Here is a 20,286-nt window from a genome sequence, read left to right as displayed (position 1 = left end):
CATCGATGCAGAGAACAATTCAGTGAAGTGGCTCCTGCAAAGGCTTGGTATCTGTCTAGAGCCTGGGCTACTTCCTATCAGCATTACTCTTATCAATGTTCAGACATAAACGTCAAAGGAGAGCCCACAAAATAAAGAACACCTTTCTTTGGGAAGTAAAAGCTGCTCTGAACCAACCCACAAGGCAGGTCAAGAACACAGAAGGCTACCCAGGTACCTTCAAAACCCACTGTATTAAACCATATGTCAAGAATAAGGAGACCTGAGGCACTGTAAACGTATGAATGGAGAAGGCAATGGCACCCACTCCAGTCCTCCTGCCTGGAAAACCCACGGACGGAGGAGCCTGGTAGGCTGCACTCCATGGGGTCTCGAAGAGTCGGACACGACTGAGCGACTTCACTCACTCACACAAACATACGAAAGGATCCTATTGAAATAGTTATTTCCATAGGGTTTTTTGATCTCAGGGAAACAAAATTCTTTGCAAACATTATTTATCTTTAAACTATCCTTGTGAAATATTTAAATATCTATTATCCACTTTACTTTTATTCTCCTTAGGTTTTGTTTGTTTGTTTTTTGTTGTGTAATTTGGCCCAGATGGGATTAAAATATAGAATCCATGTAGATTTGCTTTCTCCTTAAAAAAATTCACCTATCACCCACTGTGCGTCAAATCCTTTGAATTAGCACCTATTTACAATCTTTCCCCACTTCCCTGCCACATTTTAAGCCTAAAACTCAGAAAAAGCATTTTCTCCAAACATTTGTTTTTTGGCTCCAATGGACACTTTTTCTGTTTGGTTGGTTTTTGAAATAGCAAACAGGATACTGAAAAATGTATCCTGATGTGGAACATGCTTAGCTCTTACCAGAGCCAAAGAATAGTTAAAGAGGCAGCCAGTGGCTTTCCCCCCCTCTCTCTTAAAGTTACTTTTCAGATGGGCCATTGACAGAGACAGATGATGAAGCCACAGGCTCCATTTTCAAGTCTGTAAACGCTACCTTTGGGAGGGCATCTCTTGTTAACTCCTCAGTGGTCATCACCTTAGAACTCCTACAGGTCTCAGGGCCCTCTCCTGACCAACACAGAAAAGAATAAAATATTATCCTATATATACTATCCCAGGAATTCCCATTTTTAAACTCATTACTGTAACTCTGAGGAGAAGGACTTCGCCTCCTGTTTCAGGCAACCTGTTAGAATGATGTGACATTGCCCCCAGTTAGAGCACAAAGTCAAGGAGGCTTACTGATTCTGGCATCTGTTAGGAAATGGGCGGGGGGCGAGGGGGCAGTATTTACTACCAGGAGTGACTAGAAGTCTCTCTGAGAAGAACAGAGTCCACAAATGAGAACTGTTGGTATAGGTATTTTTGGAATTTTTCTAGAAGAGCAACCATCTACCATAGCTTGAGTTTGTGAACAACAGTGTAAAACAAGATGCACATGGAATAGTGATGGGGGTAGTTCTTGGCCGTCTCCCTGGGAAACCTCCCCTGGGAACCATCATACGACTGGTACCAAAATGACACCTGGACTGGCAGAGGAAAACACCAAGTGATATGTTTAGTCCTGTATGCTGCCCTCCTCTGCTAAGTTCTCTGCAGGCCATCCGTGAACTCCCCCACCCTCTTAATTTGATGCTTTTCACATTCCTAAAGAATGAGGTTCTCATCATGAAGTTGCTGCAAGAGTTATTGGTTTTAGTAAGCTTTGATGTCAATTTTTCTTTCTAAAGACAGTTTTTGCTGCACATGGTGTAACACTGTAACTGTGGTTTCTGAAATTCTGAAATAATAAGTGTTTTATCTTTAAGGACATTTTTTGCTATTCTGTGGTGAAGTTGTCAACACCTTTTAATACATAAGATTTTCTCCTTCCCTCCCATATATAATTTCTTCCATATTTTCAGATACTTACATCATCTAAGCCAATTTGTTGGCACGTTTCACCCATACCATAGAGAGAAACCACGGTATAGATTTTAAGTGCTGACAGAGAAAGAACTGTTAATTTGCCTAGTCTGCAACCTGTACAGTTTTCGACTTATATAGAATATAAATTTTCCCAATATTCATATTGATGCTTTATTAACTACTGGTGTGCTGGGTTAAAAAAGAGGTGGGTTTTCTAAAGATGATTATTTCCTATTTGTACTTTCCTAGCACTTGCATACTGTTCATGGTGAGCAAGGACATAGCTTAAGTGCAGACACGTCTACAACTTAGAAATCCCTTCTTCTGGCAGAAAAACCAAAGCAAAACACTGCTCAAGGATTCTGTTTAAGCTTGAGGCATTTTTCAGCTTTGTACATCTCAGTTTCCTTTCCCTATGTACTTTTCAAATCTCATCGTATGATTCACCAGGGGTGACTTCTAGTTCTCTACGTGACATCTCATCATCCTCAGAACCAGAAGTGTCACAACACTGCCTTCCCACCAGACCTTGCACCCCATCCTCTATCATCTACCAAGGATGACACCTCCACCCACACAGCTAGCCAAGGCCTGGACCCGAGAGTTACCTTGGTTACCACCCTTTCTCTCAGTGACCACGTCTAATCAGCCATCAAGTCACATCAATTCGTCATCTTAAAAGCACAGGCTTTTCTTTACTTCCAGGCATTCCCCACTGTTATAGCCTCACTTTAGGCCCTCAGCATTTCTTATAAAGATTTTATCAATACCTTCCCTTGGTCTTTTCTTATCCTGATGCTGGGAAAGATTGAAGGCGGCAGGAGAAAGGGACGACAGAGGATGAGATGGTTGGATGGTATCACTGACTCAATGGACATGGGTTTAAGTAGACTCTGGGAGTTGGTGATGGACAGTGACGCCTGGCATGCTGCAATCCATGGGGTTGCAAAGAGTCAGACACAACTGAGCAACTGAACTGAACTGATGCTAGTCTTGTCCCTCCAATTTATTCTCCATGAAATTGCCAAGGAGCCTTTTCTACAATGCAGATCTGATTAAACCAATCTCTTGTTTAAAAACCTTCAATGGCCTGAGGGTTTCTGAGTAAAATCAAACTTCTTAACCTGTTGTACAAGAGGCTACATATCTTGCCACTTCCTCAATTCAAATTCAGTGTATGCAAATAAAATTCTAGCACTTTATATACTCTAGTGCTATCTATTTACCAGTCTCTTTCCCACTCCCTACCCAAGCCAGCAGAGACTAGACAGTAAAGCCCTGGAGACAAGGAATGCTCAGTGCCCAGTTCAGTGCCAGCTACACAGCACTGTCCAACCAAAAGCTCACTGGATGAGTGGATGAAGGAATAAATCAACGAAGTGTCAACGCTTTCCACCACCATGATCTCTTCCAAGTGTGCTAAGTCACTTCAGTCGTGTCCAACTCTTTGCAGTTCTATGTATGGACTGTAGTCTGCCAAGCTCCTCTGTCCACGGATCCTCCAGGCAAGAATACTGGAGTGGGTTGCCATTTCCTTTTCCAGGGGGATCTTCCCAACTCAGGGATCAAACCTGCATCTCTTACATCTCCTGCATTGGCAGGTGAGTTCTTTACCACTAGTGCCACCTGGGAAGCCCTCTTCCAAGTGTAGAATGCTAGATTAAATGTCCCTCAACAGCTCAACATCTCCAATTTCCTATGCTCATCTCAGGTGTCATGTTAACACAAAGCACAGGCTGACTTTCTTCACTGGATTCCATCTTGCCTCCATCTTTTCTTTACTCAGTCTCAGCCAGATTCCCTACAACTTTTCCTCCTACACATAAAGTGCACTAAATCGAACTCTAATCTTCTTAAAGAGTTAATGTGCCTCCCTAAATGACTAATTTACTACTAGAGAGTGACTTAGGCACTGGGGAGAATCTGGCTCATTATTTAATAGCCAATAAGGCCAGCTGTTTCATTTCAAGAAATTAATGGTCTTTAAAACCTTCCCATATTGTACCAACTGCTCTTCTCGATGGAAAGCCAAGTGACTTTTATTAGTAAGGTTGATAAAATCCAAACCCTGTTAGTTCTGCTCTAGCTTTCTTCATAATACCAACAGAGTCTTCTGGGACATCTGGTTATTTTTGCTTTACTCACCCTGTCGATTCTTTGAGAGATTTTCTTTGCTGGATTTTCTTTGGTTGCTTCCTTAGAGACCACAAAAGGTGGTCCAACAGCTGCACTCCCTGGCCTGATGGCTTGACCCCCAGCCTTCTTGACTTCTCAAGGAATGCCTTTCAACATTAAGCCTAATTTGGCTGAGACAGTGAGCAGCTTGTTACTTTCAGGTTAGCTCATTCCATTTTTAGCCACCTGAAATTACTCAATGTAAAAAAAAAAAAAATCACATTCAGTGGATGTTTTATGTAACCATCTTTCTCTTACTAATATCCTACCATTATGCAAAAAGGTCAAGGAAAGGCTAGATGAGGCCACAAATCCATATTATGAGACAAAGATACAGCAGGCCTTAAATTTTTAGCCCTTGATCAGTATTTTATTTGAGGACATTCAACTTTTAAGAATAAGAATGAATAGAACACATTTGCCATATGCCAGCAACTAATGCCTCTATTCTTTTCAAATATAAACTGTTGCCAGTAGCATATGAAAAACTATATCACAATATCCTACGTACATTAAATAGATTATTTATCTAAATTATATACAGCAGGGGTTGCTATGGTTTAATGTTAATATTTTACTTTCTTTTGTTTTCCTGAAGTTTTATGCAGCTATAATTTACAGCGGGATCTATGCAGTACTTTTTGTTCCAAAGAAGATTGCTGTCTGCTCATTCCCATGAGTCGCTTCCACTCCCTCTCTATTTTCTGGGGATGAGAACAGAATGTTATTTTTCAAAAGCTGGAAGATAGTAGAATGTGTAAATCCTTTTTAGGAAGCACTGGTGAGCACATAAATGTGGCTTTGGAAACTTAAGCAGGTTCTGTATTTCATGTTGCTGGTGAGTGTGAGTGAGCAGGGAGGGGAATGGGGACACAGAGCCAAGAGTTCAATGCCATTCAACCTGCTTTCTGGGATTTATATGCTGGGAAGGTTTTGTTCTTGCTAAAAGCAGACAAAAAATGCAGGGTCCAAAACAGAGATGTCTATACACATTGTACTATGTGAGGCTGAGAGGTAGACCAAAATAACTCTTTTTGTTTGTTTGTTTTGTTTTTGCTAAAACTATCATATCCACTCTGATATGGAGGACACCTTTCAACAATAGTATTTGGGTAGTATTTCAATAGTATTTGGGTATTTGTAAACTCATAAAATTTACAAATGAAGTATTCTCTCTGAAGGCATTAGTTAACATTTCATTGAAAGAAAAATGATAGCCAATGGAACCACAATGTGAGGATTTTCTTTAAGATGAATTTACAATAAATTCCTTGAACTTAGTGCGTCTTAAACTTACATCACAGAACTCTCCTCCTTACTCCTTCCCTCAGAAATATGTATAGAATATCATTCATGAAAAGCTTGACATGTACTCTTAGGGAGTTTGAAGATCCCCTGAAGCCCAGTGGTAGGTAGCTTCGATATGTCAGAGCAGGACCACAGATGAAGAACCCCTCCTCTCACAGTTCCTTTGGGGTCAGCCAAGTTGACACATATACTGTCTCAACACAAGTCTCCTTCCAGTAAAACTGTCAAAGAAATTAAATGAGAAACTCCCAATAATATCAATGCTGCCTTTGAGGAGCACAACTAGAGCTCTTATCAAGCAGATCTGAGGACCACAGGGATGCAGGTTCCAGGAGCTTCCTACACCTGCCCATTCTGCAAAGGGTCATGGAGGCTGGCAGAGGGTCAGCAGAGGAGAACAGATTTTACAAGAGGAAGTGCACCTTAAGAGAGAAGCCCACTGAGGTGATTCTGACCACCCCCATGACACTGAAGACCTGGTGGTGTACCACGTTAAAAGGGTCTTGGTCAGAACATGCTTCAGGACACGTGTCCTGACACAGGGCCTAACTGCAGTGAGAGAAGGATATAAACTGACTGTTAATGCATGTCGATATACTGCACAGATATCTTCCATTGTGTTTGTACAAAGCCCATTTAGCATTCTACACTGCCATGTATTTTTTTATGATAATAATAACATCATGGTTGAAATTACTTGAAACTATGTTATGAAAGTACATTGCTGCTTAAAATGACACATATTCAAAACTTTCATTCAGTAGAATAAATACATGAAAAAATAAAGCACAAAGAACTGGAAGAAAATATGGGTTAATGTTTCCATAGTCAAAGCTATGGTTTTTCCAGTAGTCATATATGGATGTGAGAGCCGGACCATAAAGAAGGCTGTGCACCGAAGAATCGATGCTTTCAAACTGTGGTGCTGGAGAAGACTCTTGAGAATCCCCTGGACTGCAAGGAGATCAAACCAGTCCATCCTAAAGGAAATTAACCCTGGATATTCACTGGAAGGACTGATGCTGATGCTGAAGCTCCAGTACTTGGCCACCCAATGAGAAGAGCTGACTCATTGGAAAAGACCCTGGTGCTGGGAAAGACTGAAGGCAGGAGGAGAAGGGGACAAAAGAGGATGAGGTTGTTGGATGGCATCACCAGCTCAATGGACATGAGTTTGAGGAAACTCTGGGAGATAGTGAAGGACAGGGAACCCTGGTAGCAACTCTGGGAGATAGTGAAGGACAGGGAAGCCTGGCATGCTGTAGTTCATGAAGTTGCAAAGAGTTGGACATAACTGAGCGACTGAATAAATAATATTTATCTGATCTGATGATGGGAGACAATTTTTTACATACAAAAGCAAAGAATAAATCATCAACCAAAGACTGAAGTTTTAACATTATAAATTCCTATTTACTATAAAGTTAAATTTAAATAATGTTCAGTTCAGTTCAGTCGCATAGTTGTGTCCCACTCTTTGCGACCCCATGGACTGCAGCACGCCAGGCCTCCCTGTCCATCACCAACTCCCAGAGTTTACTCAAACTCATGTCCACTGAGTTGGTGGTGTCATCCAACCACCTCATCCTCTGTCGTCCCCTTCTCCTCCTGCCTTCATTCTTTCCCAGCATCAGGGTCTTTTCCAATGAGTCAGTTCTTCTCATGAGGTGGCCAAAGTATTGGAGTTTCAGCTTCAGCATCAGTCTTTCCAATGAATATTCAGGACTGATTTCCTTTAGGATGGACTGGTTGGATCTCCTTGCTGTCCAAGGGACTCTCAAGAGTCTTCTTCAACACCACAGTTCAAAAGCATCAATCCTTCAGTGCTCAGCTTTCTTTATAGTCCAACTCTCACATCCATGCATGACATTAAATAATTTTAACATTAAATTTTTAAAATTTAAATATTAAATTATTTGACATTAGTTTTAACATAACATTAAATAATGTTAACATGTGACAAAGTGTTAACATCCTTAATATATGAAGAGTTCTAGCAGATCAAGAAGAAAAAAATAAACCCAGATAGAAATGATAGCAAGCAGATAGGCTACCACAGACTTTAAAAATACTCAAATTTCAATAAATATATGAGAAAAATTCAACTTCCCTAAGAGTAAGGCAATAACAAATTAAAACAGATGGTGATCATAATTCTTATTTTTGAATCTCTTAAACTGACACAGTTTAGAAAATATTTTGTATTTAGTGTTGGTGAGGGTGTAAGCTTGTACACCCTATTCATAGGTCAGTCTGGAAGTATACATCAAGAACTTCAAAAATATTCACCCTTTGACCTAGTAATACATGCCAGGAATTTATCCTGAAGCCTGCTTAACTTCTATCTATTTTATTCTCAGGAAGATGAACTTAAGCATCTTAATTGAACTGGATGTAACTGATCCATTTTGTAGGCTTCACAACACAACACTGGTATCTTACCATAAAGTCTAAGGCTAAGGTAAGACCATGGAGCTCAAAGGAGTGACATAACTAGGGTTACATGACTCGTCCCTGCATTTGGCTCAGGTCCTGCTATTCTTAATTGGAGCAAAAGTGGTGTGTTGAAATCCACGCAGAATTTGACCTGGTATGTGTTTATAGCCATGATCATAAGTAAAGTCACTGCAGACACTCAAACATTCATTAAAAAGCATCTTTGATTTAGGCACCTTCCTACCAAATTTCCATTTTCCTGAGGCTTTCCATAATCCTGGAGGTATTCCCAGAGGTGCCGCTATATTTTAGTGATGTTCTGAGCATGGGCTCAACAGAAAATGAACTTGTCAAAGACTTTACATCATTTTGATGAATTGCATATTTGAGTGAAGAGAAACCAGAAATGCATTCTTCTGGGGTTACGCTCTTGGGCTGCCCTGCCGATGCTATCGTTATTCATTGTATTCCACACGAGATGCAACTAATTCACAGAACGCTTCCTCCAAAAATAAAATGAAGGCATCAAGACAGTCTAGGGCTACTTAGTAATTACATAATTTTTCTCTCATGAAAGGCAACCAGGACTGATCTGCTCATGAGCTGAAGCTGGGCTGCTGGGACCCACCCAGAGCTCCTCAGCACGGAGGGTCCATTGCAGGACTTTCGATAAGGAACTGTGCTTCGAGGCTTATGGCCTCCTCTTACCAGGGCCCGGGACCTGCTGGGGAACTGGCTGCTTTAGCAGCAACCCTCAGCCAGTGACAAACAGGACTTGAAAGATAGATACCGCAGCATCCTTGCCTCTCGCAAGGACAGGACAAGGTGTGAGCGCATTTGTACTGTTTCCAGTGGTCCTAAAAGAACTGATTCCTGTCTGCTGACCCCAGCAGGACCCTGCTTATTAAGCTGGTACCCTGTACGCGGTAACAGCTTTCTTCCCTTCCCTTCCTCACTCCCCTTCCAGGGCTTCATGGGGTTTAACTTCACACATAAAGTTACTTGCTCCAAAATCTTTGTCTCTGGGTCCTCAAACCCAGTCTCAGGCTTCAGAGTGAGCACATTTTTTACTTCTGAGTCTGTACTAGGACGAGAACTTCCACTGTCCCTTCTTACTGCTGCTGTTGCTACTGAGACAACAGTATGAAGAACTTCCTATTTTTTTTTCCAGATCTACAAATTATTCATGTTTTGCCCCATTTATCTTGTCATTTTTCCTGTTTTCTTTCATTCTGTTCCCTTCCCCATCCATCCCCTCTCACCGTCTCCCCATGTATGTATACATAACATGTAATACATGTTATTATATGTATCTACAGAGAAGGAAATGGCAACCCACTCCAGTGTTCTTGCCTGGAGAATCCCATGGACAGAGGAGCTCGGCAGGCTGCAGTCCTTAGGGTCACAAAAAAGTCAGACATGACTGAGCAGCGAAGCACATGTGTACCTACATATTATTATTTCCTGAACCATCTGAGCGTGAACTGGAGACTTGTACCTTTTCACCCATAGGTGTTTCAGTCATATGTCTGAAGAACAAGGGTATTCTGTTTTATAAGCACAGCACAGTTACCAAAATGATTTCCACTGTTCCTTCTTCCTGTCGGGGTCAGAGCTATGCTTAGTCACAGAATGCCAGATGGCACTAAGTCACCAATTCTTTGCACGTGAGAACAATATCATTTCCAGAATTAACTTACACAGACAGTGATAGATAAGCCTCTACTGTCCACAGAAGCAGTGAAGACAAGTCACCATCATGGAGCCCAGGCCCTCGCATCTGTCCTGCCCCCTCCTTCTGTTTGTGCTTGATGAGAAGACCCTGTGCTTCATTACATCATCGCTGCTGATGTGCTCCAGGCTTCTCTGTTCAGTGGTGATGAACACGTGCTGGTCTGGCATCCTGGCTGAGTCACTGCACTTCCTATCCGTGCTAAGCCATCTCTACACGTCAGGGTCTCCTGCTGGAAGTCTGAAAGGCTCCTCAGATCTAGCATATCCCAGCTCATATTCATGATCTTCCCTTTAAACTAGTCCTCTCCTAGCCTTTCCCCTCTGGGGGAAGGGTACCACCACCCACACTATTTTGTGTGGATTCACTTTTGACACCTGGCTTTGCTCCCCCCACCCACGCCTCCATGTGCAACCCATCATTCAGTCAGTCAGTCAGTTCAGTCGCTCAGTTGTGTCCGACTCTTTGCGACCCCATGAATCGCAGCATGCCAGACCTCCCTGTCCATCACCAACTCCCGGAGTTTACTCTGATGAGTTTACTCATCAGTTTACGCTGATGCCATCCAACCATCTTAACCCCTGTCATCCCCTTCTCCTCCTGCCCCTAATCCCTCCCAGCATCAGGGTCTTTTCTAATGAGTCAGCTCTTCACATCAGGTGGCCAAAGTATTCGAGTTTCAGCTTCAGCATCAGTCCTTCCAATGAACACCCAGGACTGATCTCCTTTAGGATGGACTGGTTGGATCTCCTTGCAGTCCAAGGGACTCTCAAGAGCCTTCTCCAACACCACAGTTCAAAAGCATCAGTTCTTCAGTGCTCAGCTTTCTTCACAGTCCAACTCTCACATCCACACGTGACCACTGGAAAAACCATAGCCTGGACTAGACAGACCTTTGTTGGCAAAGTAATGTCTCTGCTTTTTAATATGCTGTCTAGGTTGGTCATAACTTTCCTTCCAAGGAGTAAGCGCCTTTTAATTTCATGGCTGCAGTCACCATCTTCAGTGATTTTGGAGCCCCCCAAAATAAAGTCAGCCACTGTTTCCACTGTTTCCCCATCTATTTGCCATGAAGTGATGGGACCAGATGCCATGATCTTAGTTTTAGGCACTGTCAATTCTTCCCACCGTCTTCTCCCATCTCCACCAGCATCACCACCACCATCTCTTGCCTGAACTACATAGCAAGGACCTTTGAGCTGGTTTGCCTTTGCTCCAGCCTCCCCTTAATCTCTTCTCTACAGATTTGAAATGCAAGTTTGATCACATCATTCTCCTGCTAAAACTCACAAATGGTTTCTCACCAGTATTTGAATAAATCTGAATATTCTTAACCACTAGTGATCTGACTTCTACTTTCTTCTCCTGCAGTCTTTGTTCCAGCCAAGCTGCACTGTTTCAGTCTCTGTTCACCATGTTCCCTCCTACCAAGGCCTCTGCACATGTTGTTCATCTGTCTGGAATATTTCTTATTTCTTCTGTCTAATTTCTTCAGGTCATACCTCCAAGCTCACTCCCTCCCTTGATTTGGTCCAATTTCTGATTATATTTTCTTGAATGACTTGTCTCTCCTTTTTCTTAATGGGCAGAGTTTCAATTTTATGATTTCTCTGTGATTGTACAACTACCCCTCCAGTGGATTACAAGCTCTGTGGTCCAGGGCCTTGTCCTTCAGTGTTTATATTCAATGCCTACAGAGTATATTGAACTTGGTAGCCAATAAATAGTTGCTGAATGAAGGAATAAGGAAGGACAGACAACTTTCTTAGCTCATCTGTTTAGGCTAATACAGTTGCATAGCTAACTCTGAACAATTAATATCTGATCTCTGTTTTTAAAAAAAGAGATATGAAAAGAGTCACCAGAAAAAGGATAAATTAAGGAATTCAAATTGTTGACAAGGTGGAAATTTAAGTGACTCGCCTATAACCAACCCACAGAAGGCAGTCATCATGTTATCTTGGCCATGTTACATGTAGCACATCCGGAAATTACTCATATAAAACATTGGCTTGAAGCTCTGTCTTATACATGACCTGATTTTGAGGCTGGAAAAAACTGTGAAAGGGTGTTGCACAGTCCAGACCATGTAGCATAAATTGTCAAAGGCACCAACATATCAGTGGAAAGTGACCAACCATAAACTCCAATCCCGATTTTATAAGACTATTTCCAGAAGAAAAACTTCACTGTGGCAAACTCCTTCTTAAAATAGCTCAGCATGCTTATTTTCCATCTTAAACCTCTGCTGTGACAATTACAGCTCTTTCCAGCACCTTGCAAAACCCTGCAAAACCCAGGCTGTCAGACACTCTCATTTCTGGAAATGGGTCTGCGTTTGCCTCAGATACATGCAAGCAATTAGTGGGCAGAAACATTATCTGAGCAGTCACCACCCTGTCTTCATTTCCAAGCAATGGTCAAGTTTAAAGGCTCTTGATGATGCCCTAGAACATATTGCTGGTGGCGAGTAGCCAATGAGAATTGCCAGGTTCCCACCTATTTAACATGTGATTCCATCTTCAACCATAAGCGTCAGTTTTGCTGACTGTCGAGTTGTACAACCTTCTATTGGGATAAGCCCCAACCACTTCAATCTAGGCTTAATTAAAGACTTGGAATATAAGCAAGAACACATACTGGATGCTTCTCTTTTTGTACCAGCCCTTCCCACATTTGTACCACAAATGTTTGCCTTTGCTAGAAATAATGGAGCTGGACCAAGGTGTTTCCTGGCATAGTGACTGAGGTCATGGGGCCCGTGTCACATAAAATCCAGGGCACAGATGGGCTCATGTGGCACCTCCACAGTAATCGACTGCCAAAGCTTTCTTCTCTGGACTTGAAGCAGTAGAGTCAATAGAAGCCTTCCCTCTACGGTTATCTGGCATTTCCATCTCACCACGTCCCCGAGGATCTGCCGGGACTATACTGGAAAAGAAGCAATGGTACTTTCCTGGCTATGAAAATTGCTGAAGTAGAACCAACCAGTGTCTTTTTTGAAATGCTAGCATGACAAAGAGGCAGTCTTTAAAAAACAGCACTGTTTAAAAGATATTTCAGCTGGGAGGACAGGGGTATTTATATATTCTAAGGGGAGCTCTGAGGTTCAAGGATGCTGCTCCTAGTAATTTTGAAGCCCATTAGCAGTTTGTTCATTTTAATGTCCCAGAGTTATACACTGCTGTGATTTAGGGTGGGGTCAGCTCAGCGAGAGGCACCTTAGTAAAGGATGGTCACTGAATGCATCTCTTCAGCCTGCTCACAGCCAGCCTAGCTCGACAACTTGGCCTGTAGAGACCCTACAGGTTTCAGAAGTAGAAAGAGATGAATTGAATCCAACCCCTGCCACATATTCTGTATGCCACTTTGACCATACTACTTTCTGTCGCTGAGACTCAGTTTCTCCATCCATCAAATAGGGAAAAGACTTTATTTCAGGATTGTTACAGTAAATAAATGAAGTCAAACCGTTAAAGTGCCCACTAGAATTCTTAGAGCATAATAAATACTGCAGATACATAGGTTGCACCCCACACTACCATACACTACCATACACTACCATACTTCTGTAAAGAGAAGTGCAAAGTGCAGTCTGGAGTCTGGGGACCTGATCCACACACTTGGGGTTGATAGGTGTTCTGCATACACAGCTCTAGGCTGAGCTATTTACATCCTTATTTGTGTTCCAAATAGAAACAGAATAGTTACTGATGTGTGGCTGTATTATTTTTACTCAGAGAAACCTTATCATAGTTATATGAGAATAAAAAATGATATACTCCAAAAATACTTTCTTTTCTCTCATAAATTCCCTGACTAAACAACAATTGTATTATTATTATTAGTTTTACTGCTGAGGGTTTCAACACTCTTCAGTGTTGAAAAGACAATGAACACGGATGCATTTTTAATGTCATCTAAGTTATCTTCCTTCCCAGGAACTGGTGTTAGTCATGAAAAAAGCTGAGGCATTCCAACCTCTCCCTAAATTGTCAGTGTTAGTGATATGCTAAAGCAAAGTAATCAAGCGACCATCCCCAAGAAAAAGAAATGCAAAAAGGCAAAATGGTTGTCCGAGGAGGCCTTACAAATAACTGAGAAAAGAAAAGAAAGGCAAAGGAGAAAAGGGAAGATATGCCCATTTGAATGCAGAGTTCCAAAGAATGGCAAGGAGAGATAAGAAAGCCTTCCTCAGTGATCAATGCAAAGATATAGAGGAAAATGATAGACTGGGAAAGATTACATATCTCTTCAAGAAAATTAGAGATACCAAGGGAATATTTCATGCAAAGATGGGCACAATAAAGGACAGAAATGGTATGGACCTAACAGAAGCAGAAGATATGAAGAAGAGGTAGCAAGAACACACAGAAGAAGTATACAAAAAGTATCTGCACGACTCAGATAACCATGATGGTGTGATCACTCACCTAGAGCCAGACATCCTGGAATGAGAAGTCAAGTGGGCCTCAGGAAGCATCACTACGAACAAAGCTAGTGGAGGTGATAGAATTCCAGTTGAGCTATTTCAGTCCTAAAAGATGATGCTGTGAAAGTGCTGCATTCAATATGCCAGCAACTTTGGAAAACTCAGAAGTGGCCACAGGACTGGAAAAGGTCAGTTTTCATTCCAACCCAAAGAAAGGCAATCCCAAAGAATGCTCAAACTACTGCACAATTGCACTCATCTCACATGCTAGTAAAGTAATGGTCAAAATTCTCCAAGCCAGGCTTCAACAATACATGAACCGTGAACTTCCAGATGTTCAAGCTGGATTTAGAAAAGGCAGAGGAACCAGAGATCAAATTGCCAACATCCACGGGATCATCAAAAAAGTGAGAGAGTTCCAGAAAAACATCTACTTCTGCTTTATTGACTATGCCAAAGCCATTGACTGTGTGGATCACAAAATACCGTGGAAAATTCTTCAAGAGATGGGAATACCAGACCACCTGACCTGCCTCTTGAGAAACCTGTATGCAGGTCAAGAAGCAACAGTTAGAACTGGACATGGAACAACAGACTGGTTCCAAATCAGGAAAGATGTATATCAAGGCTGTATATTGTCACCCTGCTTATTTAACTTATATGCAGAGTACATCATGTGAAATGTCAGGCTGGATGAAGCACAAGCTGGAATCAAGATTGCTGGGAGAAGTATCAATAACCTCATATATGCAGATGACACCATCCTTATGGCAGAAAGTGGAGAAGAACTAAAGAGCCTCTTGATGAAAGTGAAAGAGGAGTGCTCGCTTCGGCAGCACATGTACTAAAATTGGAACGATACAGAGAAGATTAGCATGGCCCCTGTGCAAGGATGACATGCAAATTCGTGAAGCATTCCATATTTTTGTATGGCAAAAACCACTACAATATTGTAAAGTAATTAGCCTCCAACTAATAAAAGTAAATGGAAAAAAAAAAAGAAAGTGAAAGAGGAGAGTGAAAAAGTTGACTTAAAGTTCAACATTCAGAAAACAAAGATCATGGCATCTGGTCCCATCACTTCATGGCAAATAGATGGAGAAACAGTGGAAACAGTGGCAGACTTTATTTTGGGGGGCTCCAAAATCACTGCAGATGGAGACTGCAGCCATGGAATTAAAAGACACTTACTCTTTGGAAGAAAAGTTATGACCAACCTAGACAGCATATTAAAAAGCAGAGACATTACTTTGCCAACAAAGGTCTGTGTAGTCAAGGCTATGGTTTTTCCAGTAGTCATGTATGGATGTGAGAGTTGGACTATAAAGAAAGCTGAGCACTGAAGAATTGATGCTTTTGAACTGTGGTGTTGGAGAAGACTCTTTGAGAGTCCCTTGGACTGCAAGGAGATCCAACCAGTTCATCCTAAAGGAAATCAGTCCTGAAATCATTGGAAGGACTGATGTTGAATGAAACTCCAATACTCTGGCTACCTGATGTGAAGAGCTGACTCATTTGAAAAGACCCTGATGCTCAGAAAGATTGAGGGCAGAAGGAGAAGGGGACGACAGAGGATGAGATGGTTGGATGGCATCACCAACTCAATGGACATGAGTTTGAGTGGAATCTGGGTGTTGGTGATGGATAGGGAGGCCTGGTGTACTGTAGTTCTGGGGTTGCAAAGAGTCCGACATGACTGAGTGACTGAAGTGAACTGAACTGACAAATAACAAGTGCTGGAGAGGGTGTGGTGGTGAACCAATGTAAATTGGCCCAGTTATCATGAAAATAATATGGCGGTTCCTCAGAAAACTAAAAATATAATAGAATTACCATATGATCCTTCTCCTGGACATAAATATGGACAAAATTACAATTCAAAAAAATATATGTACCCCAATGTTCATAGCAGCACTATTACAATAGCCAAGACATGGAAATAACCTAAATATCCAGCAACTGATGAATGTATAAAGAAGATGTGATACATATATACAATGGAATACTACTCAGTCATAAAAAAGAATGCAATACAGCCATTTGCAGCAACGTGAAGTCAACTAGAGATTATTACGCTGAGTGAAGTTAAGTCAGGCAGAGATAGACAAATTTTATATGATATCACTTATGTATGTTATCTAAAATATGACACAAATGAATCTGTCTATGAAACAAAAACAGACTCCTAGACATAGAGAACAGACTTGTGGTTGCTAAGGGGGAGGGTAGGTGGGGGAAGGATGTCCTGGGAATTAGGGATTAGTAGATGCAAACTATTACCTACAGAATGATAAACAACAAGATCCTACTGTTAGCACAGGGAAATATATTCAGTATCCTGGGATAAACCACAATGGAAAAGAGTCCAAGAAATGGATGTATATGTGTATATAAGTGAGTCACTTTGCTGTACCGCAGGAATTAACACAACATAGTAAATCAACTCTACTTCAATAAAAGAGATTCATTTAAAACGACTCTGGGGATATCAGTACTGTAATGGGTCCTAACGTGTTTTAAATCACTAATATTCTAACTAAATTCGTAATGGAGGCCTTCGACTGAATAATTAATATCAAATATCCCAACTGGCATCAAGGATATATTGGCTATGAGGAAATGATAAAAAGTTTGATTAAAATGGACTTTTATTTGAGGAACTAAGTGACATAAAAATGATATGGCAGCAGCATTAACCCCCTGATCTCAGAGGCTTGGCATCTTTAAGATGGTATTACACACTAGGGCTTTTTGCATTTTTCAGGAAGTTTAAGTTGACAATGGAGACATCTTAATCTCACAAAGAACTAAATTGCTGCTAATTCATCATTTTGTCCCCTGCATTAAGAGTGAGCTGGTGTCAGAGGGGCCAGTCAAATAAGCAGCTGACTCTATGGGGCAGGGGAAGTAGAGATGAGATTTTCAGGGACTGAGGAGAGAAGATTGAGAAAGTTGAATCTGGTGGGGTAAAAGAGCTTCATTGATTTTCAAAAGCATTAAACTCTGTCACATGCAGATGTAGCAAACGCACTGGAGACAAGTTTCTCAGCCCGTGTTAGCATTCCTGCAAAGTCAGAGACATAGTCTCAGCCTGGGGTGCGGAGAGGTAGCTTTTCACTGCAAGAAAGGGCTATTCAGGTAAAGTTGTGTCACCAGAAAGGTGACAGGGAGACTGGCCATGATTCCTTGGATCTAGATGAAGAGCAAAGGGCTCTGTCTAGAGACCTGTGAAGAGGAAGTATTTGTGGCTGAAATGGCCTCAAACCCCAGGTGAACATTTGACTGACTGCCAGGGCTGTGGTGAGCAGGACATATATTCTCATGAAGCGTCCTTAAATAGGATGGCCTATTTAACAAACTGGCCTTGTGACAGAGAGAAGTACTTAGTTAGGCAGTGTGGAGACTTTGTCAGCTTATGCAGATTCAGGTGGCCAAATCTCCACCTGCCCTGGACACAGGCTCCCACACATACATACCTAATGTGCTGTTTTAGGCTCAGGTTTTCATTGAACTCATTTAATCACCACCAGCTTCAGCAAAGACCAGGACTGTGGTACTGGTGGAGGTCTTTGCAGAACTCAAGGGTCTCTGCCATCTGCTTAGCAAGGGCTAGAAAGTGAGGCAAGGCTGGCAAAGGAAGATTCAATAGCTGTGAACAGAGCGGAGGCTAACTGCAGATGAGAACGAGTGAGGTCAGAGTGTCTTTAAGCAGTGAGCAAACGTCTCTGCGGATATGATAAGCTAGTGGGCGCTGTGCATGTTGCAGGCTTCAAAGTCGGCCGTAGGTTTGTGATTGGCGTCTTCCTGGGGCTGGGCAAAGGCGGATGCAGGTGAGAAAGCTGAAACCCACCAAGCAAGCCAACTGATACGTTAAAGTGTAAGTCTGCTGTGTTCCTCTAGTCTGGACACAATCCTACCCAGCACCGACCTAGAAGGCGGGTTTATTTTAGGTTCCAAGGAAGCACGCATAAGGTGTTTGCTCCTTCTAGAGTTGCTCTTTCTACCTCAAATCAGGTCTAGCATGTAACTTCTCACACTAAACTCAAGCTGCTTAAACTGTTCAGAGAGAACTTTTCTCCCCCTTAAGTAACTCTTGTAATACGGGTGAGAGCACCGTCGGGACTGAAGCCAGATCCGGCCTGAGCATGTCTTTGTCCCACATCAGTCCCGGAAAGGGAGACTCTCTCCTCGGGATCGCTCATGAAGCTTTGCATCAGAAAATTTATCATCATCTCTTTTCTTCTGGGTAGATATTATTCTTAATCTTAAAGAACCAAAGTACCAATTTGCAGACACTGCTTTTTCAACTCTCGGGAGTGTTCTAACAAAACAGGATTCCCCTCTTGGTGGGCAAAGTCTATTGCTTAATGTTCATCTAGCAATTACGCATTAAACTGTTCATATTTCAGAGGAAGGACCCCAGGGAACGGGAAAAGAATTGATTTTATGACAGCATTGCAGAGACGGTTGAAAGGCATTACCTAACCTGTTCTATTAGCAATGTTCCGTGTCATATGCAAAGATGAATAAGACATGGTCCCTGTCCTCGAAGGCTCTTACACTTTAGTGAGAATGACAAGCAGGTGAGTAAATAACACAGGATAATAATCACAGAGTTTGGGTCTGACTCTGAGCTGAATGATCTAAGCCACCTAGATGTTAAATGTACAAACTCACAGTCAAGACTGCTCAGGTTCAAATCTCAGCTCTGCTGCTTCCAGCTGTTGAACCTGGGCAATTTCACTGAATCTTTCTCTGCTTGTGTCCTTGCTTATTAAACGAAGATAATAATAGGGGTGCTATTGAGTCACAGGATTGCTGTGCATATTAAATCAGTCAGTGGATACAAAGCATTTAGAACAGGGCCTGGTACATAGTAAGTGCTCAGCAGTGGGTAACTACTTGGACTTCTGGACTTCTACTGACTCTAGGGAAAAGGGACATTCTCATAGAAAAATCAATACTTTTACTGGAAAATAGTGCTCTGAAATAAATGGTAAAAAATCTTGGGGGGAATTCTTTCCTACAACTTAGTTATATAAAATCTATAAAAACAAAATCTCATTTGTGTACTAGTTAATTAAAACCCACTGTATATATGGTCCTATGTTAGGTCCTGTTGATAGGTGCAAAAATAATGGGTATAGAACAATATCCTTTGTTCCAAGGAATTTATAATCTAATAGTGGTGGAAAGGGTCAACAAAGAATCAAAATCTAGTCTAGTTTTCAGGGCACTGGTAATGTGGTAAACCAATGTTATGGAAGTTAAAAGGAGGAAGAGCTAAAGAAAGATGGCAGAGGGCTTGGGTTTTGGCATGGGGCTCTGAGGTATTAGGGGCTTCCCAGCAGCAAAGAATCTGCCTGCAATGCAAGAGATGCTGGTTCGATCCCTGGGTTGGGAAGATCCCCTGGAGGAGGGCATGGCAACTCTCTCCAGTATTCTTGTCTGGAGAATCCCATGGATGCAAGAGCCTGGCTGGCTGCAGTCCACAGGGCTGCAAAGAGTCAGACACGACTAAAGCGACGGAGCACACACGCATGCACTTTGAGGTATCTTGGAGAGAGAAAGACGGGTACTTCAGCAGGCAGTAAGATATGAAGATTAGCCAGGCTTTTTGTGGATTCATCATCATAGTGATGAGAACTGAACCTGTAAGAATGGTGGAGGGACTTCCCTAGAGGTCCAGCGGTAAAGAATCTACCTGCCAATGCAGGGGACATGGGTTTGACCCCTGATCCAGGAAGATTCCCCATGCCGTGGGCTAACTAAGCCCGTGGGCCACGACAGCTGAGCCTGCAGATTCTTGAGCCACGCTCCGGAACGAGAGAAGCCTGTGCGCCGCAACTAAAGAGTAGCTACTGCTCCCTGCAACTAGAGAAAGCCTGTACACAGTGACAAAGGCCCCGTGTGGCCAAAATAATAAGTAAATAAAATTTAAAAATTAAAGTTTAAAAAAAGAGAATGGAGACGGCAGTTCAGAGAGAATCTATATAGAAAACAGGGCTAGAAAGAATAAATCTATGTATAACTGAATTACTTTGCTCTACCCCTGAAACTACGATATTGTAAATCAACTACACTCCAATATTAAAACAAAAAAAGAACTGGAGGCAGAGTCAGCTGGGTGAATCCGTGGCATGGTCAGAAGGCTGGGGCAAGAGGTGAGAGTTCAGAGGCTGGTGTGGAAAGAGAGCCAATTTTTTTCCCCAAAAAGCAGGAAAATGAGAATTTGAGGAGGAAGGAGGGTAGAGGGAAGATTTCTGTTTTCTCTGATGGAA

General features: G+C 42.0%; 1 protein-coding gene and 1 non-coding gene across 3 annotated transcripts in view; one reads left to right on the top strand and one right to left on the bottom strand.

Annotated features, from left to right (window-relative positions):
• PARD3B (par-3 family cell polarity regulator beta) overlaps positions 1-20,286 on the bottom strand; it is a 1,140,410-nt gene that overhangs the window by 45,839 nt on the left and 1,074,285 nt on the right. The gene's annotated exons all lie outside the window — the stretch shown is intronic.
• LOC139032279 (U6 spliceosomal RNA) lies at positions 14,826-14,932 on the top strand. The gene has a single exon (XR_011484814.1). It is a non-coding gene; the product is annotated as a U6 spliceosomal RNA (small nuclear RNA).

Source organism: Odocoileus virginianus, chromosome 30 (assembly GCF_023699985.2).
Source record: "Odocoileus virginianus isolate 20LAN1187 ecotype Illinois chromosome 30, Ovbor_1.2, whole genome shotgun sequence".
Classification (NCBI taxonomy): Eukaryota; Metazoa; Chordata; class Mammalia; order Artiodactyla; family Cervidae; genus Odocoileus; species Odocoileus virginianus.
Note: the sequence above shows the minus strand (reverse complement) of the source record. Positions and strands in the feature narration are given on the sequence as shown.